The sequence below is a fragment of the Canis aureus genome, chromosome X (genome assembly GCF_053574225.1).
Source record: "Canis aureus isolate CA01 chromosome X, VMU_Caureus_v.1.0, whole genome shotgun sequence".
Classification (NCBI taxonomy): Eukaryota; Metazoa; Chordata; class Mammalia; order Carnivora; family Canidae; genus Canis; species Canis aureus.
Window position 1 is genome coordinate 85,040,903 of NC_135649.1, and position 24,566 is coordinate 85,065,468.

Below are 24,566 nucleotides of genomic sequence, written 5' to 3' on the forward strand. Positions count from 1 at the left end.
CCATGCCAGGAACCCAACGTGGGACTCAATCCCAGGTCTCCAGGGTCATGCCCTGGGCCGAAGGTGGTGCTAAACCGTTGAGCCACCTGGGCTGCCCCCCTACTCTGATCTTGCACCATAGGGATTACAAGAAAATGTATAGGGCTCAACCACTGAACATCTAACTGTGACAGAGAAGGGGGAAGGGGCTCACAGCAAACAGCACATGGATCTTGGTAGACCAGGTTCATATGTGCAGTGCCCAAAGTAGTAATCCCAACCAGTGGCATTGCTTTTCTGCAGGACCAAGTCAGAGACATGCTCTGACCAGGAACTTGGTAGGTTGCAGATCTGCCTGATTTGGATCTTGAAATGAAGAGTTTTTGCCAACTCTAGAGCTTGATTCGCCCAAATACAAGAAAGAAGCTGAATCACAGTCTCACCCTCTGTGGAGAGTGTCTTCTGGTCCTTCTGACCAGAAAGCCTGGTGACAATTCCTGGAAGCTGTGCAACCCAGAGTCACTCAAGCCAAGAAGTGGGCAAGAAGAGCTGATAATTTGTAGAGGAAAGCCAGGGACCTTGTTCAATCAGGAAACTTGAAGTATGGATCAGCTTGAGCTGTGACAACAAAATGAAAACTTTACCAGCCTTAGAATGACTTCTCCCACTGCACCTGGGCAGGGAATCTAATTTATAGCCTTGCTCATCACTGACCTGCCTGACCAAAGAACCTAACCAGATCATACGGGAAGCTGCACAGTATGTTAAACAGGCCTATCAACAGTGATACTTAAACAGAGAGCACAGCCAATGGCTTCCTCTATCTGTAGAGCAAAACTGGTGGCCTCACGTAACCAGAGAATATAGTGCACACTCTGGCTTGATTTGGGTCTTTGAACAATGAGCTGTGTAGGCCCTGCATCATGTTCTACTGCCCTGCCACTGCAAGGAAGCTAATTCATAGACTCATCTATTATTGAATTGAATACAGATGCCTGGGTGGCTCAGTGGTTGAGCATCTGTCTTTGGCTCAGAGTGTGATCCCAGGGTCCTGGGATGGAGTCCCACATCAGGCTCCCCGCAGGGAGCCTGCTTCTCCCTCTGCCTATGTCTCTGCCTGTCTCCGTGTGTTTTTCATAAATAAATAAAAAATAAAATATTTAGAATATAGTACCCAGTTCCAGTCATCTAGTAAGTTTTACTGGGAAATCCAGGCAACTTTGGAGCTAATCCTACATCCTCACTTAATTACAGAACCAAGCAAGAGTCCTATATAACTGTTCTCAGCTAGTGCCACACCTCTATTTCTGTCTTCAGAGCTCAAACACTTGTTTTGTTCCCAAATAGGCCACAATAGCAATCTCAACCTGCCAAAGGACATTACCAGAAGACACACCCAGAAATCCAAACTGAGTTAACTGATGAATTGTCTCTGCCAAAGGAAACCTGTAAAGTCTGGAAGAGGAGCCTGATTACTTAAGTGCACAAATATCAATGTAAGGAATCAAGGATCATGAAAAATCAGGTAAATATGACACCACCAAAGGAAACAATAAAGCTCTAATAACTGTTCCTAAAGAAATGGAGATCTATGAACTCTCAGAGAATTCAGAATAATTCTCTTAAGGAAGTTTAGTGAACTACAAGAAAAAACAAGCATAACTAAGCAAAATTAGGAAAGCAATACATGAATAAAATGAAGAGTCCAACAAGGAAATAAATAGCAAACCATCAAAAAAAGTTTAAAAGTATAATAAACTGAACTGAAAAACTCAATAGAAAGTTTCAAGTGTAGATTTTATCATGCAGAAGAGTCAGTGACCTGGAAGATAAGGCATTGGAACTTACCTAGTCAGAGGAGCAAAAAGAAAAAAAGAATGAAAAAGAATGAAAATAGCCTATGAGAATTATGGATCAATATGAAAAGAAACAATATTTGCATTATGGGAATTTCAGAAGGAGAAGAGAAAAAGGAAGGGACAGAAAGTATATTTAAAGCAATAATGACTGAAAACATCTCAATTTTCAGGAGAAAAATGGATATCCAGATCCAGGAGGCTCAAAGAACCCTAAATAGGTTGAACCTGAATAGGGCTGAACCAGGACACATAAAAATTAAATTATCAAAAGTCAAATACAAAGAAAGAATTTTAAGGGATCCCTGGGTGGCGCAACGGTTTAGCGCCTGCCTTTGGCCCAGGGCGCGATCCTGGAGACCTGGGATGGAATCCCACATCGGGCTCCCGGTGCATGGAGCCTGCTTCTCCCTCTCCCTCTGCCTGTGTCTCTGCCTCTCTCTCTCTCTCTGTGACTATCATTTAAAAAAAAAAAATAAAATAAAATAAAAGAATTTTAAGAGCAGCAAGAAAAAGAGAAGTTACATACAAGGGAAACCTCATGAGACTATTGGTGGATTTATCAACAGAAATTCTTCAGGCCATTTCTCAACAGAAAGCCTTCAAGTGAGGACAGAATGCAATGACATATTCAAAATAGTCAAGGAAAATATCTGTCAACAAAGAATTCAATACCTGGTAAAGATGTCCTTCAGAAACAAAGAAAGGATAAAGACTTTCCCAAACAAAAGCTAAGAGAGTTCATTACCACCAGACCTTCTTTACAAGGAAAAATAAAGGGAATTCTCTGAGTGGAAGTAAAAGCATGCTAATTAACATCATAAGAACATTAAAAGATAGGGCTAATCTTACTGGTAATGGTAGATATATAGTCATAGTCAGATTTTGCAATATGATCTTAGTGGTACATAGTTCACTTGCAACTCTAGTTTGAAGGTTACAAAAATGAATGTAGAATGTAGTAAAAATAACCATTTCCATAATAATCTATCACCAGTTATTCAGTATAGGACTAGAAGTCCTAGTTAGCACAATTAGGCAAGAGAAAGAAATAAAAGGTATTAGAATTAGAAAAGAAGAAGTAAAATTGTCTTTTTACAGATGATGTGATTTGACATATAGAAAATCCTATTAGAAAACTATTAGATCTCATCAATGAATTCAATAAATTTGCAGGATACAAAATCAACATACAAAAATCAGTAGCATTTCTATACATTACCAACATTTATCTGAAAAAGAAATAAAGAAATCAGCCTCATTTATAGTAGCATCAAAAACAATAAAATAGATCATCTGGGTGGCTCAGTCGATTAAGTGTCTGCCTTCGGCTCAGGTCACGATCCTGGAGTCATGCAATCAAGCCTCGCATCAGGCTCCCTGCTCAGGCAGACAGTCTGCTTCTCCTTCTGCTTCTCACCCTACTCATGCTCTCTCACTTTCTCTCAAATAAATAAGTAAAATCTTTTTAAAAAAATTGTTTAAAAACAAGAATAATATACTTACAAATATCTCTACTCTGAAAAATACAAGACACTGATGAAAGAAATTGAAGACACAAATAAATGGGAAAATATCCTGTATTCATGAATTGTAAGAATTAGTATTGTTAAAACGTCAATACTACCAATAGCCATCTATAGATTCAATGCAATCTCTATCAAGATTCCAATGGCATTTTTTACAGAAGAAAAAAAATCCTAAAATTTATATGGAATCACAAAAGATCCTGAATATTCAAAGAAATACTGAGAAAGAACCAAACAGTAGACACCACACTTTCTGATTTCAAGTTATACTGTAAAGCTATAACCAAAATAGTATGGTACTGGCACGAAAACAAACAAATGGACACACGGAACCGAATCGAGAGCCCAGAAATAAGCCCAAGAATATACAGTCAACTAATATCTGACAAGAGAACCAAGAATAGTCAATGGAGAAAAGATATTCTTTTCAACAAAAGGTACTCAGATAATTGGATATCACATGTAAAAGAATGAAACTGGACCCATATCTGACACCACTCACAAAAATAACACAAAATTGATTAAGTACTTAAATGTAAGACCCCAAACCATGAGACTTTTAGAAGAAAACATAAGAAGAGTTCTTTGACATGGGTTTTAGTAATGATATTTTGGATATGACACCTAAAGCACAAGCAACATAAGTAAAAATAAATAAGTGGTTATCTCATCTCATCAAGTGAGTTTAAATAAAATAAAATTAAAATTAAAAATAAAACATAAAAACATAAAATAAAGAAATAATAAAAACAAAAAATATTAAAAATAAAAATTAAAAAAATAAATCAGTGGGAGTACATCAAACTAAAAACTTCTACACAGCAAAAGAAACCATCAGCAAAATGAAAATACAACCTACAAAATGGGAAAAGTATTTGCAAACCATATATCAGATAAGGGGTTAATATCTAAAATATTTAAGATTTCCAAGTCATTGTGGTTTTGACTTGCATTTCCCTGATGATTAGTGATTGAGTATCCTTTCATGTGTTTGTTAGCCATCTGTGTGTCTTCTTTGGAAAAATGTCTATTCAAGTCCATTTTTAATTGGATTATTTGTTTTTCTGATGTTGAGTTGCATAAGTTCTTTATATATTTTGGATATTAACCCCGTATCAGATACATCATTTGCAAACATTGTTTTCCATTCAGTAGGTTGTCTTTTTCGTTTTGTTGATGATTTCCTTTGCTGCACAAAAGCTTTTTATTTTGATGTAGTTCCAATTACTTACTTTGGCTTTTGTTTCCCTTGCTTTAAGAGACATATCTAGAAAGAGGTTGCCATAGCTGATGTCGAAGATATTATTGCCTGTGCTCTCCTCTAGGAGATTTATGGTTTCAGGTCTCACATTTAGATCTCTAACTCATTTTGAGTTTATTTTTGTGTATGGTGTAAGAAAGTGGTTCAGAGGATGCCTGGGTGGCTCAGTGATTGAGCTCTGCCATTGGCTCAGGGCATGATCTTGGAGTTGGAGGATCGAGTCCCACATCAGGCTCCTTGCGAGGAACCTGCTTCTCCCTCTGTATGTGTCTTTGCATCTCTCTCTGTGTCTCTCATGGATAAATAAATAAAATCTTTTTTTTAAAAAAGAAAGTGGTTCAGTATCATTCTTTTTATTGTAGCTCTCCAGTTTTCCTAACACCATTTATTGAAAGGACTCACCATTTACAGATTCATTGACCATATATGCATGGGTTTATCCCTGGCTCTCTATTCTGTTCCATTGATTTGTGTGTCTATTTTATACAATCAAATATTACTCAGCCATTTAAAAAAAAGATAAGATATTGCCATTTGCAACAACCTGGATGGACCCAGAAGCTAAGTGAAATATGTACAGATAGAAAAAGACAAATACAATACAGTTTCACTTATATGTAGAATGTAAGAAACAACAAATGAACAAACAAACAAGCTGAATTAGAGCTATAGATACAGAAAACAAACTGGTGATTGCAACAGGGGAGGGAGAGGAGAGATAGGAAAATGAGTGAAGGGGGAGTGAGAGACACAGGCTTCTAGTTATGGAATAAATAAGTCATGGGAACAAAAGGTGCAGCATAGGGAATATTACAATGGTATTGTAATAGTGTTGTATGCTGACATATGGTAGCTACACTTGTGGTGAACATAGCATAAATGTATAGAGTTGTTGAAACATTATGTTGTGTACTTGAAACTAGTGTAACATTGTATGTCAACTCAAATTTAAAAAATGTAAAAAAACTAAAAAAAAAATAAATAAAACAAAAATAAAAAATTTAAAAAATAGAACTCAACCTGATAGCAAATAAGATAACAACAACAACAGCAACAACAGCAACAAAAACCCACTTTAAAAATACGGGCAAGGGGATCCCTGGGTGGCGTAGCGGTTTGGCGCCTGTCTTTGGCCCAGGGTGCGATCCTGGAGACCCGGGATCGAATCCCACGTCGGGCTCCCGGTGCATGGAGCCTGCTTCTCCCTCTGCCTGTGTCTCTGCCTCTCTCTCCCTCTCCGTGTTACTATCATAAATAAATAAAAATTAAAAAAAAAATACGGGCAGGTTCCTCAAACAGTTAAAAATAGACCTGCCCTACGACCCAGCAATTGCACTGTTGGGGATTTACCCCAAAGATACAAATGCAATGAAACGCCGGGACACCTGCACCCCGATGTTTATAGCAGCAATGGCCACGATAGCCAAACTGTGGAAGGAGCCTCGGTGTCCAACGAAAGATGAATGGATAAAGAAGATGTGGTTTATGTATACAATGGAATATTACTCAGCTATTAGAAATGACAAATACCCACCATTTGCTTCAACGTGGATGGAACTGGAGGGTATTATGCTGAGTGAAGTAAGTCAGTCGGAGAAGGACAAACATTATATGTTCTCATTCATTTGGGGAATATAAATAATAGTGAAAGGGAATATAAGGGAAGGGAGAAGAAATGTGTGGGAAATATCAGAAAGGGAGACAGAACGTAAAGACTGCTAACTCTGGGAAATGAACTAGGGGTGGTAGAAGGGGAGGAGGGCGGGGGGTGGGAGTGAATGGGTGACGGGCACTGGGGGTTATTCTGTATGTTAGTAAATTGAACACCAATAAAAAATAAATTAAAAAAAATAAAAATAAAAATACGGGCAAATTACCCTGAATGGACATTTTTCCAAAGAAGATATGTAAAAGACCAACAGGTATATGAAAAGATGCTCAACATCACTAGTCATTAGGGAAATGTAAATTAAAACCACAATGAGAAATCGTCTCATGCCAGTTAGAATGGTCATCATCTATCTTATCATCAGATAAGAGATAACAAATGCTGGTATGGATGTGGGGGAAAGGGAACCCTTTTGAACTGTTGGTGGGAATGCAAATTGGTGCAGCCACTGTGGAAAAAAGTACAATCAAAAAATTAAAAATAGAACTACCATATGATTCAGCAATTCTACTTCTGGAAATATATCCAAAGGAAATAAAAACACTAACTCAATAAAGGTATCTGTACCCTCTTATTCATTGCAGCATTATTTATAGTAGCCAAGACATAGAAACAATCTAAGCATCCATGAATGCATAAAGGGATAAAGAAATTGTGGTATATATATATTGTGGAATATTATTCAGCCATTACAATGAGAAACATCCTACCATGTGCAACAACATGGATAGACTTTGAAGGCATTATGCTAAGTGACAGAGAAAGACAAACACTGCATGATATCACTTATGTGTGGAAAAAACAAAAACCCAAACTCATAGAAAAAAAGACCAGAATTATAGTTACCAGAGGTAGAAGGTGGGGGAAAGTGGAGAAGCTAGTCAAAAGGTACAAACCTCCAGTTACAAGATAAATAAGTACTAGGGATGTAGCATACAACATAATGACTTAGCTAACCCTACTGTGTAATATATAGGACAGTTGTTATGAGAGTAAATCTTAAGAGTTCTCAACACAAGGAGAAAATATTTTCCTTTTTTTTCTTTTCATTGTATCTATATTAGAAGATGGATGTTAGCTGAAGCTATTATGGTAATCATTTCACAATATATGCAAATCAAACCATCGTGCTGTGTGTCTTAAATTTACACGATAACGTATGCCAATTCTTCTCAATAAAACTGTAAAGGAAGATACTTGTAATAAAATATTTATAACAAGCTACTTGCAAACTTCAGAACAGTATTATATCAGTGAATGGAAGAGATACACATTCTGTAATGCATGTAGAGAAGTGTCTAAAAACGCTTGTAAAAGAGATGTCTTCTGATGTAAAAGACGCTTGTAAAAGAGATGTTCTGCCTTCAGAACAGTGTTATTTCAAAGAATGGAACTCATACCCATTCTTTAATATATATAGTGAAGTGCAAAAACTATTTTATTGAAGATTTTAAAATGAACATACTTTTAAACTGTGTTCAGCATAGTGTTATTTCAGTGAATAGAAGTGATCCTCACTCAGTAATGCGTGTAGTGAAGTGTTAAAGAACACTTGGAATAAAGATGTTTTTAACAAGCTAAAACCAACATAAATAAATAAATATTAAATAAAAAAAATAAAATAAATTCTGCTCAGCAAAAGTCAATGCCAAGAAAATGAAAAGAGAAGCCATAGAGTAGGAGAAAATATTTTTAAAAAGACACTTCTGATAAAGGACTGTTATCCAAAATATACAATGGTCTCTTAAAATTCAATAAAAAACAATTAAAAATGGGTAAAAGATTTTTATAGACACTACCAAAAGAATATGCAGATGGCAAACAAGCATATGATTTGGGTTTTTTATTTGTTTCTTTTTAGATTTATTTATTTATTCATGAGGGACATAGAGAAAGGCAGAGATATAGGCAGAGGGAGAAGCAGCCCCCCCCGGGGAGTCCAATGCAGGACTTGATTCCAGGACCCTGAGATCACATCCTGAGCCAAAGGCAGACGCTCAACTGCTGAGCCACCCAGGCGTCCTGCAAACAAGCATACGAAAATATATTCCGCATCATATATCATCAGGGAAATGTAAATTAAAGCAACAGCAGAGATACTACTACATACCTTTAAGAATATAAAAATGAGGAACATTAATAATACTAAATGCTGGTGAGGATGTGGAGCAACAGGAACACTTATTCATTGTTCACGAGAATGCAAAGTGGTATAACCACTTTGGAAGACAGTTTGGTAGTTTCTTACAAAACCAAATATTCTCTTAACTATACAATCCAGCAACTGCACTCCTTGGTACTTACCCAAAGGAGTCAAAAACCTATGTTTTCATGAAAACCTGCACATAGATGTTTATAGCAGCTTTATTCATAATTGCCAAAATTTGGCAGCAACCAAGATGTCCTTCAGTAGGTGAATGGATAAATAATCTGTGGTCCATCCAGACAATGGAATATGATGCAGTGCTAAGAAGAAATGAGCTATCAAGCCATGAAAAGATATGGAGGAAACTTAAATGCCTGTTAATAAGTGAAAGAAGCCAGTCTGAAAAGGCTACCTACTGTCTGATTCTAACTATACACCGTTCTGGAAAAGGCAAAACTATGGAGACAGTATAAAGATCAGTGGTTGCCAGACTTTAGGGGTGAGACAGAGATAAATAAACTCTGTGTGATACTATAACAATGGATAGATGTCATTATGTATTTGTCCAAACCCATACAATGTATAATACCAAGAGTGAATCATAAGGTAAACTATAGACTTTGAGTGATTGTGATGTGTCAATGTAGGTTCATTAGTTGTAACAAATATATCACCCTGGTGGAGGATGTTGATAATGGGGGAGGCTAAAAAAAAAATAATAATAATAATGGGGGAGGCTATGTATGTGTAGGGGCAAGGCAGAGGGTACATGGAAAATGTCCAACTTCACCTCAATTTTTCTGTGGACCTAAACCTGTTTTAAAAGTTTGATTTAAAGAAGGTTTAGGGACGCCTGGGTGGCTTGGCGGTTGGGCGCCTGCCTTTGGCCCAGGACGTGATCCTGGGGTCTGGGATCGAGTCCCACATCGGGCTCTCTGCATGAAGCCTGCTTCTCCCTCTGCCTATGTTTCTGCCTCTCTCTCTCTGTGTCCCTCATGAATAAATAAATAAAATATTAAAAAATAAAATAAAAAAGATTTAAACATTTTTTGTGTGTGTATGTAAGTCATTATGCTTATTCACCTAGTGATGATGCTGCATCAGGCCGCACCCACCTCCTGACTCTCCCAGACCTAACCACCAACTCTCCCCAACCCCAATTATATCCTTTTGCACCATTTCTCTCTTGTTGTGTGTGCATGTGTGCGTGTGGTGTGCACAGCTTGTGTAATGGGAGTAGAGGACTGTTGGCTATTAGGAGCACCTTTCCTTTTCCCCTGTTACTTAAACACCTGGCATAGCCACAGACATGGACCAGATCCCCTGTAAATCCTGCAGTGCCCTTGCAGTCAGGCCAAGGTTGGAAGCAACAGAAAGTTGAATTCAGTTTGAGAAGAACTAAGGGATTGTTAACCACTCAGGTGTTCCCCAAACTGTTGCCCTCACCAATCTGTACCCAGATCACCTGGCACTCTGGTTTAAATGACAAAAGTACCAGATCTGGAACCCAGGAATCTATTTTAACTAGATCCTCAGGAGACTTTAATGCACATGAACACTTGAAAATTGATATTTCAAAGATTGGTAAGTTGCTCATATTCATTTATCATTTTGCCCAAAGGAGTATATCCATAGTATTTCAAACTTAATATGTGGTGATGTTATTCCTTGAGGTCTAACCATATGCTTTAGAAAAGGTAATGAGAAAAAAAAAAGAAAAGGTAATGAGCTAATATATTTAGTCTTTTACACAAACTCAATGCAAAATTGTGTAAGTTAATAGTCTTTTAAACAAACAATATAAAATGCATTACATCTTGCTATGGACTGAATTGCATACCCCAAATTCCTGTGTTGAAGCCCTCCACCCTCAGTGTGATGGTATTGGAGGTAGAGACTTTGGAAAGTAATTAGGTTTCTTAATCATGAGATCATAAGGGTGGGCCCCCATGATGGGATTAGTGCCCTTATAAGAAGAAACAGAGAGTTCGTTTGCCCTCTCTCCACCATGTGAAGATAAGCCAGCAGACCAAGCAAGAAGGCAGTTGTCTAGAAGCCAGGTGAAGGGCTCTCACTAGCACCTAAGCATACTGTCACCTAGATCTTGAACTCTCAACCTCCAGAACTGTGAGAAAACATGTTTTTGTTGTTTAAGCCACACCATCAATTGTATTGTGTTATGGCAGCCTGAGTACACTAAAACTCATCATCGACAACAGATTGGACTCAACTTGACTTCTGAGTTTCTCAATGCATTTTCCACCTCCTGAACCCTTTACTTAGGGAGATTGCAGTACACTACACACCCTAGGTCACTTCCTGGTTGTCTGGGACTATTTGCCATACTCTGAAGTTCTAACAAACCCAGATTTATTTTATTTCATCCATTCATCCTGTTATTCATTCATTTTAGACAATTTATTGAGGGCTTGCTATGGGCTGGGCCCCAAGTTAAGCAGTGGTAAACAGAGGTGAGCCAAATTTATGTGCTTCCTGCCTTTATGGAGCTCTCAGCCCCATCAGGAGGCAGTAAATTAATAAACAGATATGTAATCATAAATCATGAAATAGGAAGAAGGAAACCAGGAAGGCCTCACTGTGGCACTGATAATTTAGCTCATTTCTGAAGGATGAGGATGAATCATCTATGCAAACAACCAGAGGAAGGCATAACAGCTAGATGGACAAGTGCATGAAGTCTTCTAAAGGGAAAATGACCTAGAAATGAAAAAGTTTGGTGGAACACAGTCATGTATCACCTAGATCTTCCTTCACTGAACGGCTTACTGTCCCAACTGCTGGGAATGCTAAGGGCAGAAGACTTTCAGTGTCGGACCTTCAGGTGCAATGGCACTAAGGTCACACCCTTTCCAGGGATCAGTTCAGTGGGAAGTATAAGGCTTGGCCATGTTACTGCAAATGGGGGACAAATCTGAAAGGCCATTCCTAGCCCCAGGGCTTTATGTAAGATCAGTTAAGTGAGTCACTGTGCCAGCACTGCAGCTCAATTTCCCCATTTGCCTACTACCCTTTCTCCCATTCCCTCCATAAGGGTTAGTCCCCAGGGCTCTGCCTAATAAACATCCCTTGCAGTGAACTCCATCTCACAGTGTGCTTCCTGGGCAATTCAAGCTACAGTACCCACTGTGGCTAGGCCAAAGTGATTTAAGGTAAATCGAGAGCAAAAATGAAGAGCCAGATAATGCCAGATTTGGTTCATGATATTTGATTTTATTTGTAGTGTACTGGAGACCTCTGAAAATCTTTAAATTAGGCATACCAAAATGCCTCACTCCAATCATTAAGAGACATCAGAAAAACCTAAACCAGGGGACATTAGACAAAATCACTGATTAATACTCTTCAAATGTGACGAGGTCATTAAAAGATAAGGAAAGAGTGAGGAACTTTTATAGATGGGAGGAGATTAAGCAGGACCAACAACTAAATGCTATGTGAGATCCTACATAGGATCCTGAAACAGAAGAGGACAGTGGGAAAATTGCTAAAATTAGAATAAGGCATGTAGTTCAGTTAATAATATTGTACCAACGTGAATTTCCTGGTTTTAATAAGTGTACCATGGTTATGTAAGATGCTAACATCAGGGGAACCTGAGTGAGGGATATAAGGGAACTCTCTTGTACTATTTTTTAAAAAAGATTTCATTTATTTATTCATGAGAGACACAAATAGAGAGAGGCAGAGACACAGGCAGAGGGAGAAGCAGGCTCCCTCCAGGGAGCCTGATATGGGACTTGATCCCAAGACCTCAGGCTCACGACCTGAGCCAAAGGCAGATGCTCAACCACTGAGCCACTCAAGCTTCCGTCTCTTGTACTATTTACACAACTTTTCTATAAGCCTAAATAAATTAAACTAAAAAAAATAAAACAAATGTTATTCAGGCTGCTGTGTCGAGAATGGGTTGTAGGGAAAAGCAAAAGTGAGAAAAGATAGAACAGTTAATAGAATATCATAATAGTAGTAGTGGTGATGAATCATGGTGGTAGCTTTGACTACAGCAGCTGGTGGAGGGGAATTTAAGGGGAGAAAAAGAAGTCAACCACATCAACCACACTTCTTTTACTTTTAGTCTGAATCAGGTATAAAGTAAGAGAGAAATATAGTTTAATGCCAAATCAAGCTTGGGATTTTGATTCAAACTAGACTGAACAATCCAATTTCTGAATCTAGACTCCCCCATAAAGTATCTTGAGGTCTGTCCAGTCGTGGTTAAGAGTCTTGGACTGCTGGAGTTTTCAGGCTTAGAAAGTAGGGACAAGGCTGTCAAGGCAATTACACAAAAGTTTTAAATGGAATGTTTTATACATATAAAGAATATATTTAATGTACATAAATAGCTAAATGATAATTACAAAGTCAATTTCTGGTTACACACTACCTCGCTTAAGAGAACCTTGGTTCTCAAAACTTACTGTCTATCAGAGTCAATTGGAGAGCTAATTAATAGAGGAGAAAGAGGTTCAAATTCATGAAAGTAGAATAAGACTCAGACTTCCAGCGAGTTTTTTTTCCTGATTTTGACACAGATCAAAGTTTAAGCTGGAAATTACTGATATTTTTGAAGGCTTCTGTATACCTCTCCCTAGTCACACCCCACTCACTCAAGAACGATCCTCATTATTCATTACAGTTTTTCATTTGCACCCATTCAGGTAACCCTAAGAAAATATCTTGCTTAGTTTTGTCTGTTTTCAAGCTTTATATAATTATTAACACAGTGTATGTTTTCTTTTGTGAGTTGCTTTTTATTTGTCATATTACATTCTTGAAGTTCATCCATCTTTATGCACGATACCATTCATTTATGGCCATTAATGCATAGCATTCCATTCTATAAATATATCACAATTACTTATCCTCTGTACTGGTGTTGAGTATTTAAGTTGTGTTAAGTAACTACATATTGAGAATTTCACCGGTTGCTTGGGAAGTGTTAGGACGTAATAATGAAGGATAGATAGCATCTCTATCCTCCATTACCCCCTTGCTGTCCTCTCCTCATGTACAATTTTGGCCCTCAACTGCCAAGAAGGAATGACTAAAAGCCCCTTTCATCAAAGTGCTAATAGAAGTTGAGTGGAGAACCTGAACTATCATACCCACCCAAAAGTAATGAGGTGACACTCTCACTCACTGGAATGATACCAAAAATACATGTCAATTCTCATTTGAGCACTTCCCACTGATACTTAATTATGTATTTATCTTTTTTACCTGTCTCCACACTAGAATGTAAGCTCTATGAAGGTTAAGAACTTTATATTGTTTATTGCTCAATTCTTAGATCTTACAACTTGCCTGGCAAAAGTAATCCTGCATCCATATTTATTGAACGAATGAATATGATAATATTTAATTTTTATTGAGTTCTATAAGCCACTCATTATGCATAGAATATTATTTAAGAGGTCTTTAAATGCAAATGTAAGTTTTTCAAGTTATGGTACAATACAAACAGGAAACAGCTTTCCTCTATTTTACTCCTTATTCTACTCCCACGGAGGCTCCTCTAAAGAAGGAATGGAGAAAAGAGAGCTTGGAGTTGGTACTGTTTATGTTTCTCTTGACTGCTGAATACCCTTTTATCTTGGTAGGCATCCAAACCCTAAGTCTTCTATGAAGTGCATTGGCAGAAGCTGCCTCACTATACTTTCCTTCAGATGTGGGCAATAAGCTTTCCGGCAGACCTCTCTTAATAATACCCCTTCATCTCCTGCTTCTAGGGGACTTCCCATAATCTCTATTCTTGTGGGGTCTTTTTTGTCCCAACAGGTAGCCTTTTTGGGTGGAGTCCTTTCAAGGATCCCCTTCATGGCAAAGACTTGACCTTGCTCACCAAGAGGTGGCAGAATGGTTTCACCCAATACTGACCCTTCTCTCCATGCCATGCCATCGTAAGCTACTCTACCAACACCAATACTCCTGTGTGCCCTAAACTTCAGAGGACATATATGGACTGTGTCAGTTATCTATTGTTCCATACAAACTTAGCACGCTAAAACACTCCAAAACTTAGCAGATTAAAACAACAACCACTTTGTTTGCTCAAAATTCTATGGGTCAGTAATTTGGGATGGGCTCAGATGGATGGTTTTTCTGCTGGTCTTCCTTGTGGTGACACATATAGCTATGATCATCTGGTGGCTTGGTCAGGGCTGGCTGGTCTAAGGTAACCTCACTCACATGTCTTGCAGTTTGTGTTGGGTGTTGGCTGGGCTACATTTCTCTGAGTGATCTTTCAGTCTCCAGCAGGCTATCCCAGGTTTCCTAATATGATGAAGCATTCCAAGAGGGAAAGCCCCAAAGCACAAGCATGTTCTAAGCCTCTGCTTCTGTTATACTTGCTGATTTCCCATGGCTGAAAGCAAGTCAGATGATCGAACTCCAAGTTAATGTGGGAGGTGTCTACAAAACACATTTGGGGGCTGTTATTGTAGTAATGTGGGGTTTACCTAAAATTGGTGATGTTCTGAAGCTGACATTTGTACACATTTCTTCACAACTTTACATCAGTAACCTCAAGCTTGATGGGAATATTTACACCACAGAAATCAGCAAATGCTACAAATCAGGGCTTCCTCCACCTTCACTCCCTTTTCAGAGAGCAGGTTGTTAAACACTTATTAGTGTGTCACTGACTAAAACACTCAAGAAACAGCTTTAGGCATATCTGTAAGAATCTTGGGCTCTTCTTTTAGGAAGCAATCCCTCATCAAGTGCTTTAAGATTCCAAATTTGACTGGGTGGGAGAAAATCCCCATCCTTCCCTAGAGGAGGAGGAAAATGCCACATCCTTTTTTTCTGTGAATTTCCTTCAAAGATCACATTAGTGACTATCTAGCCTCCTCATATATATTCTGAAGATTGGTGATAGGGTGAGTAATTGGAGGATGAGTTAGTCTACATCTTAGCAAATCTCAGGGGACTGTGCCTAGTGGAGGACTTGTGCTCAGCTTTGGACAAAATCGTTCCATATCCTTTTATGTATCCTATTACACAAACTTCCTAAGCTGGGTACATATATATGATTTATCTCTAAATAAATAATCCATACTGAAGGATATGCAGTCTTTCCATCCTAGAGATCCTAAATCTTATCCTTGAGACAAGCTAGAGCATCAGAGAGTCATAAATCTACATGTTGGCACTATGCCACTGACCTACACAGATGCATACGTTATTTAAAAAAATAAAACTAAGAGTTAACCATTCTATTTCCTCTTGGAACACATTGAAGAATGTTGCTCACTGCTTCACCTGGGGCCTCTTGCCTGGTTACCCACAGGAAATGAAGCCCCTGGTGCTCAGTGCCACTTGCTTCTGCTGAGCACTGGGAAGGTTTTATCTCACAAACACTGTTAAGATTTGTCAAGTTTCTCATTTTGCTCTGAACAGTAAAAAGCACAGAAATGCTTTCCCTTCTCTAGCAATTGTTCAGGGCATGATGGTTTGCATTTCCTACATCAACTGATCCTTCCAGACTGCTTTCTTCCTTTCCTACTCCCCTCACCTTAACCTTAATTTCTTCACTTATTTTTTTATCTTGTTTTATCACTCTGACTTAATAAATGGTAACATTTTTTTTGCAGCAAAGAAGATGTAAATAAATAAATCATAAGAAGACTATTCTCCTCAGAGTGTGGTCCATGGATAGTCAGCATTAGCATCACCTGGGAGTGTGTTAGAAATGCAGACTCTCAGGCCTAACTCCAGTTCTACTGAATTAAAATATACATTTAACAAAATGCCCTGGTGATTAATATACACATTAAAGTTTGAAAAGCAGTGTGCTAGTGGGCTCCCTCTATTTGGTACTTTGTAATCCTCAATAATAAACTATAGTATCCTCACATCTATAGGTGCATATCTCATACCCATAAGTTTCTGTTTGCTTTTTCATTCTCAGGGCTTTCTATCTTCACAGTGTAAAGGCCCCTGCTAAGTCCTTAGGACCACATTTCTGGGGTGCCTTGGTGGCTCAGTTGGTTAAGCACCTTGGGTTGGGCTCAGGTCATGATCTCATGGGTTATGGGATTGAGCCCCAGTAGGGCTCCATGCCTAGTGGGGAGTTTGCTTAAAGATTCTCTCCCTCTGCTCCTTCCTTCGCTCTCTCTCAAATAAATGAATAAATCTTTTTTTTAAAGACCACATTCCTAGGAGTTCTGAACAGAATTCTGGGAATGTTGTACAATCAGTTGGGTACGTAGCACAGGTTGCTTTGCTACCAAGAATGTGATGCTTTGGCCATAAAACTTTTTGCTAACAACTTTCAAATAGACTATCCCTCAAGCCACACAGATTTAAAATGGTAAATAATAATAGAGGACAAAAGAAATTACAAAGTGCAGCCCCAGAACAAAAGATTAATTTTAAAATAGGAAGCAATGAGGTAGAAAGGTGCAGGAAAACTATTTCAGATAAGAAAGACTATAAGATAGAAAGTTCTCACAGTAGGAACTTGATGTGAATTGCCACCAAATTTATTCCTGAATCCTCACTCCATGAATTACAATTTCTAAGTGATGTGTCTGAGTGATGTGATGCTGTTTTTGACGGTAAGCGGTGGGAATATCAATCCTATAACTTTTGTAAGATCCAGGTTTGGGAGGGATAGGAAAGAATAGTAAATTTCTTAATACCAATCTCCATTATTTTCATAGTATGTAAAGCAATTCCACTTTTAAAAAATGCAGGCCCACTGTTAATTTCAATGTCCTCTTTCTTTGAGCCTCTGTTCCTGTCTTATGGGGGTACATTACTTTTTCTCATCTTTGGAACTACATCAAATACCTATAGAACTGAAGAATGAATAAAAACCTCCTCCCCTCTTGTAAATTTTAGGCAGAGATCTCTGGTAGACTCTTCTTCTGTGAAGCACACTTCTGGCCAAACCCCTGGAAGAATACCCCTGAGACTCAGAATTTTGTCCCTGTGAGCAGTATCTTCTTGCAACTGTGTTGAAGGGATCACACATTCATGAAGCCAACAAATAATTCTAAAATATAAAATTAAAAACTGGGCTCAGCTCCCAGGTTTAAATTCACCTCGTCTTTCTTGTCTTCCATAAATATTTGTTAAGTGTGTACTATGGGCCAGGCACTACACTAAGTGCCAGAGATGGAGGGACAAATAAAATAGTGCCTGGCCAAATACTCGTATTCTCAACTGCTATTTTAGGAGATTTTTATAATGAAGAACAAAAGACCAAGTTATGTTTTCTGGGAGTGAATGAGTTTTTTAAGAAAGTCCTTCATTTCAAATAGGATCTAATTTTTCTCCAGGGCTTTGAGGAGGATTCCAAAGCTAAAGGAAAGAGTCTTTGTCACCATGCTGACATACTCAGTTAGCAGGTCATCCATGCCTGCCTAACCCGATGGAAACCTAACAGTGAGAACACCAATCTCTTCAAAAAGGATGTGGAATAGTGTCTAGAGTAAGAGAACAGTCTTGAAGACACACAGTAAGAGAATATTACAGGCAAATAGTATTGATTTTAGCAATCCCTTACATATTGAAAACCCTTATCCTAAGGTTCTTATTTAAGAAGCCTGACATACAGGCCCATTACATTGACCTAAACCACAGTTAGCAGAGACAAAGGTGTCATAGAGTCCAGTATTATGAGTTCATATGAAACTGGAAGGTGAATTGTGATGTCATTATGTGTCTTATCGTTCCAGAAGAAACTGTAGAAATGTAGGGAGCTGGAGGCTAGCCTGATGACAGTTCAGTAAAGATTTTCACCTGAGGCCACAAGGGGCTCCATGGAAGAATGGACTAGAGAGCCAGAGCCATGCAGTTACAGAGATTCAAAATGTCAGGAGGGATGTATAGGGCTGGCACAATTATAAGAGGCCAGAGACAAATCATGGGGATTGGAGTACAGCACTAGGAATCTAAAGCAGCAGTGTGGGGGCTGAGGATAAGGATCTAGGATGATGATTAGAAATAGCTGCTGGAGGTTATGGCTGGCTTTGACGATGTTCAGGAATCTGAAATTATAGGGTCAGAAACATAATTGGGCTGGATGCTTCTTGGGCAATGTGACCCTGCTATGGATGAATTGTGTTCCCCACAAATGCATGTTGCAGCTCCAAGCCCCAGTGTGACTGTATTTCAAGTAAAGGGAGTAATTAATGTTATGTAAGGTCATAAGGGTGGGTCCCAGATCTAGTGGGATTAGTGTTCTTGTAAGAAGAGACACTGAAGAGCTCACTCTTTTCTCTTTGCCGTATGAAAACACAGCAAGATAGCAGCCATCTGCAAGTCAGAAAGAGCACCCTTACTATGAACTGGGTCAAATGCCATCTTGATCTTGGACTTCTGGCCCCATGAGAAATACACAATTGTTGTTTAAGCCACCCAAGTTATGGGGGTTTTTTGTCATGGCACCCTGAGCTAATATAAGACCCCATTACAAATACAATCAAAATGCCTATTTATAACCAACAAAAATATAAAGAGCATAGTAGTAGAGGAAGATCAGAGATGGAATAGAATGGAACATCCAGAAATAGATTTGATCATAGATAATGTAAAAGAGGCATCCCAAATACTGCAGTTCAGATAAGTGGTTAGCAATTTAGAAAAATAATAACTTAGAAGTGCATTTCACAGAATTCACCCAAATACATTATAAACATATTGGCAAGTTAGGTAGAAGTATAGATTTGAATATTTTTCAGGTTTCGGGAGAAGAGTTAACCTTGAAACCTTTAAAGCATAGAAGGAAGTATAAAAGGAAAGATAGATTTGATCATATAAACATGAAGACCATCATTTTGGAAAAACAAAATTAAACATTAAGTCACATACTGAGAAGAACATTTTAGGTAATGACTTTCAGGGACATTGGTTTTAAAACAAAAAAGTAGAAATTGGCCAAAATACAAAACATGCAGATTTGGAAAGAAAATTGGGAAAAAGAAAATTCATACAAAAATTCACTACTTTAGGGGCACCTGATTGGCTCAGAGGATTAAGCATCTGTCTCTTGATTTTGGCTCAGGTCACGAACTCAGGGTTGTTATACTGAGCCCCATGTCAGGCTCTGTGCTGGGTAAGACTGCTTGAGATTCTCTGTCTCCCTCTTTCTCATCTCTAAAAACAAACAAACAGATTCTTTTTTTTTTTATTTTAAATTTTTTTTTATTTTTATTTATGGTAGTCACACACACAGAGAGAGAGAGAGAGAGAAGGGCAGAGACATAGGCAGAGGGAGAAGCAGGCTCCATGCACCGGGAGCCCAATGTGGGACTCGATCCCGTGTCTCCAGGATCACGCCCTGGGCCGAAAGGCAGGCGCCAAACCGCTGCGCCACCCAGGGATCCCCCAAACAAATTCTTTTGGAAATTCACTACCTTCGAAAATACAAATAAGATGACATGTTCAAACTTGGTTACAATGAAAGATATGCAAATATAATTCAAGTAGAATATTTACACAAAAACCTGCACACGACATTTACGGCAGCTTCATTCATAACTGCCAAAACATGAAAGCAACCAAAATGTTGTTCGGTAGGTGAATGCATAAAATACGCCATGGTGTTCCAGACAATGGACTATTATTCAGAGCTAAAAAGAAATCAGCAGTTGAGCCATGAAAAGACACGGAGGAATCTTAAATACATGTCATTAATGAAAGAAGCCAGTCTGAAAAGTGTGCATAGAATATGATTCAAACTCTATGACATTCTGGAAAAGGCAAAGCTATGGAGACAGTAAAAGATCAGTGGCTTCCAGGGATTGGAGAGGGGAATGGATGAATAGACAGAGTTCAGAGGATTTTTAGGATAATGAAACTACTTTTTATGATTCTCTAATAGTGGATATATGTCATTATACATGTGTCCAAATCCATAGAATGTACAATATCAAGAGTGACCCCCTAATGTGAACTATGGACTCTGGGCAATAACGACATGTCCATGTAGATTCATCAACTGTAACAAATGTACCACTCTGCTGTGGGATGTTGATAGTAGGGGGAAGCTTTGCATGGTGTGGGCATTGGATATATAGAAAATTGTCCTCTTCACTTTGCAGTTAACCTACAACTGCTCTAAAAAAATTAAAGCCTTAAATTTTTTTTAAATCAAATAAGAGATGCCATAGAATACTAAATGATACCATGTTTTATCTACTAGCTGGGCCAAAAGCATTATGATTCAAATAATCAAGTACTGAAGGAGGGCTGAGGAAAATGTGGTAGCTCTGGAATGTATTTGAAGCTGGAGGGTTGTCATTTGATTACAGTACTTTTAGAAAGCAATTTGATGGGTCAATTGCCATAAAAGTGCTCATATTCTATTAGGAAGTTATCCTAAGGAAATGGTTGAAAAAGAAAGTCAGTGCTATATAGGTGAAGAAATTTTTGACACAATTTGCCTAATGTTGGAAAATAGGGAGCAATCTAGCAGTTTAAAGGTAGAGACACACTTAAGGAAATTATGGTATAGTGTTTTTATTGAATATTATTTAGCACTAAGAATTATAATAGTGAAAAATAGATATTTGCATGACACGGTATGTAGAAGATGAGTAAAAGGTCCCCACTTGCACATACACTTTTATTGCAACTGTGTAAAAACATAACACTATCAACAGAGACTGGAAATGAATATACAGAATTGAAAAGCATTATTGTTGTAGCGTGGTGAGGTTTTAGATGTTTTTTCTTCCTCATTTTGCCAAATTTTCTGCAATGTTTTTATATTGTCTTTAAGTGAAAAGGAGAAAATAAGACACAATCTGCCTCACTGATACAATATTGTAAGTGTTCTATTCTATAAAAAGAAGAAACCACCGGGAAATGAAGAAAGGAAAAATAGTTGCAGTAAGAAATTCTTATTGACAAAAACAACCTAAGGGGACATAAACATTTAGATACATAAACATGTACTACACATGAAAACATAGTTCAATGTATAGGTCCAGAATTTGTATCCACAGAACAAAATGGTGCTAATGCTATCCCTTTCTAATAAAAAAGAATCTTTTAGTGTTTTCTGTCTTTTACTTCTGAGTTTGGAATGAGCTAAATTCTGGATTAAATGAAGTAGTGCAATGCTTAGCACATAGTAGGCAGCCAACAAATGTCAGTTTCCTTCCTTCCTATGAGTATAAGATACTCTGAAACAAAAGTAGTTTTATAGCTCTAAAGAAACAACAGTTCAGGAATCAAAGCCAACTTAACCTCACATTCACTATTAGGGTAAACTCTTTTAGTTTTACTATTTCAAAAAGAAAAAAAAAAACCCACCCATACTCTAATAACAGAAATGGTTTTCTTGCATTTTAGTCCTTAGAGAATGAAATATACTACAATTTTTAAGAGACTATCAGGTATTTTAGTAATGATCCTGAAAGACTGAGTATCCAATCCAATGTTATACCTTCTCTCCACTGGGTACATCATTTAAGAGAGAACAAGCATAATTTAGTGTTACTATTTTATTTCTCTTAGTGGAAATAGTGGGGACTGGACATTGCTGCTAGAATATCTGGAATTTTTAATAGACGTTACAGGAAACCTAGGGCTTTCTGGGCAGCATTTATGAATTTTAAGGGGACAGAAATAATCCATTTTTCTGAGAAACACTCACTTAGGTAGAATGGACTCTTCTTAATGATGTGTTAATGAGGTGGCTGCAAAGGCCTGATTCTGAAGGCCCAAGTGAGAGGGGCTGTGGCCTCCTGGTGCTCCCCCCACTTAGCCTTTTATTCAGGAAAGCATTTCTGCCTGTTGCCATCCTTATACTTTCTCTCTTCCTTCTCCATTTGGGGCCTGACCTCTGTGCACGTACATACACACACAGCCTGACATATACACCAGATTCTTCCCTGTTCCAGGGACCAATTAAGCCAAGCTGGGCTGTGGCCTCTTACCTGGTCTTAGCATCAGTTATTCCGCATCTAAAACTCCATCCATTTGTTTTTGGCAATTAAAGTCCTTGTGATCTCTAATGACAAAAACTAGAGACATTTTGCTTTTGTGAGCCAGTTATTATTATTGTTTATTATTATTTATTATTTTTGCTTTTGTGAGCCAGTTATTAGAGGATTAATTTGGTTACTGGGAACTGGTCCTACTCCCTGTTTTCTAATCAGCCTGCATCCTGCACCAGGGTTAATATTTGAGCATGGAGAACAGCCCTTCCGTCTGCTCTGCTCTCAAATGTTGCACATGCTGAGAAGGTAGCATTTTTGGAGTAACTTTTCATTTACTAACTTTTTACTTAGAAATAATTTCAAATTCCGAGAATAGTGTAAGGATCTCTCCTATATTCTTTACTCAGATTCACCAATTGTTTACATTTTGCTCCATTTGTTTTACTTCCTTTTCCTATGTGCATATGCATATATTATATTTTTTTCTGAACTGAGTACTCTCAAATGAAATGACAACATCAAGCCGCTTTACCAAATACTTCAGTGCACATTTCCCAAGATCAAGGACATTCTTTTAAACAACTACAGTACCACAGTCAAAGTCCTCCTTCTCCTCCTGCCTCTTCTCTCCACCCCACCTTCTCTTTGGGTGTCATTATGGGCTTATAATTTTTTATTTATTTCCTGTTACAATAAAATACAGCAATTTTCATATTTGTGCTCAAATTGCTTGATCCCACAATATACTTAAACCGAACCAATAGTACTGACAATAAACCTACTGGGTAAATTTTAAGATTATTTTACAGCTCTTTTCATCTTCAGAATATATGCTACTAAATATACAGAGTGTTGGAGTCAGAGAACCACGTTTCAAAGTTGCTTAAAATAATTTATAATTCTTTTTTTCTCAGTGTGAATATATTATCATTTTGATATACAGCAAGATTCATCTGTCTCTGCTTATGGTCAATATTAGGATTTTCTTTTTTTGCTTCTTTTGATGTAATTTTACTTTTGAATACGTAAAATATTAATATATTTATTTATTTATTTTTTAATTTTTTATTGGTGTTCAATTTACTAACATACAGAATAACCCCCAGTGCCCGTCACCCATTCACTCCCACCCCCCGCCCTCCTCCCCTTCTACCACCCTTAGTTCGTTTCCCAGAGTTAGCAGTCTTTACGTTCTGTCTCCCTTTCTGATAAGTAAAATATTAATATATTTAAAAAATGTGAGTCCTTGGAGAAGTCTCAGTTCCACCTTGATACCTTTCTCTCCATTCATATCTCCATAGTACCTATTCTTACGTTCTGATTGTCCTTCCTATGTTTCTTTTTTCTTTTGCAAATATTAAGCATGTGTATATGTAACTATATGCATGTAGTTATATGTTGTTTTACAATATACAATATTGTAATATTATTTACATTGTATATATTGTGAGTATATATATATATATACAATGTAAATAATGGGTACGTGTGTAGACACACACATTGTTGTATATATGTGCATGGGAGATGGTTATTCTCCCCTTTTTAAAGATTTATTTATTTATTTGAGAGAGAGAGAGAGAGATAAACCCAACCAGACTCCTTGCTGAGCATGGAGCCTGATGTAGGGCTCTATCGCACAACCCTGAGACTAGACCTGAGCTGAAACCACGAATCCAGCACTTAACCAGTTGTGCCACCCAGGTGTCCCTTTCCCTTCTTTCATACACAAAATGTAGAGGATCATAGACTGTTCTATACCTTGATTTTTTTTTACTTACTACATCTTGGAAAGTACTCAATTTCAATTCAGAGAGTTTGTCCTCATTCTTTCTTTATGGCTGTATAGTACTCCATCACGTGGCTAGTTTATTCAACCAGTCTATGTTAACAGAGATGCATTCTTTTCAGACTATTGTTGTTTTAAATAATATATGATTAATAAACTTATGTGTATATTGTTTTAGTCTTGTGGAGGCATATCTTCAGCACTGCTGAGTAAAAGAATATGGGCATATTTAATTCCACTAGATATGGCCAAAATACCACCTAAGTGTGCCATTTTGTACTTCCTGCCATCAAGTGATGAGTGCATATGTTTCTGCACAGTCTTGCAACAGAATGTTTTGTCAATCATTTCATTTTTTGCCAATTTAATAAGCATAAAGTATCTTTGAGTAGTAGTAATTTCTATTTGAGTTATTTTA

At 37.8% G+C, this 24,566-nt stretch overlaps 1 long non-coding RNA gene across 1 annotated transcript in view; it reads left to right on the forward strand.

The window, feature by feature from the left end:
- Positions 1-16,253, forward strand: part of LOC144309184 (uncharacterized) — an 89,555-nt gene extending 73,302 nt beyond the window's left edge. Inside the window, exon 5 of the long non-coding RNA XR_013375268.1 lies at positions 16,057-16,253. This is a non-coding gene — a long non-coding RNA (uncharacterized LOC144309184). The remainder of the gene's footprint in view (positions 1-16,056) is intronic.
- The last annotated feature ends 8,313 nt before the right edge of the window (positions 16,254-24,566 follow it).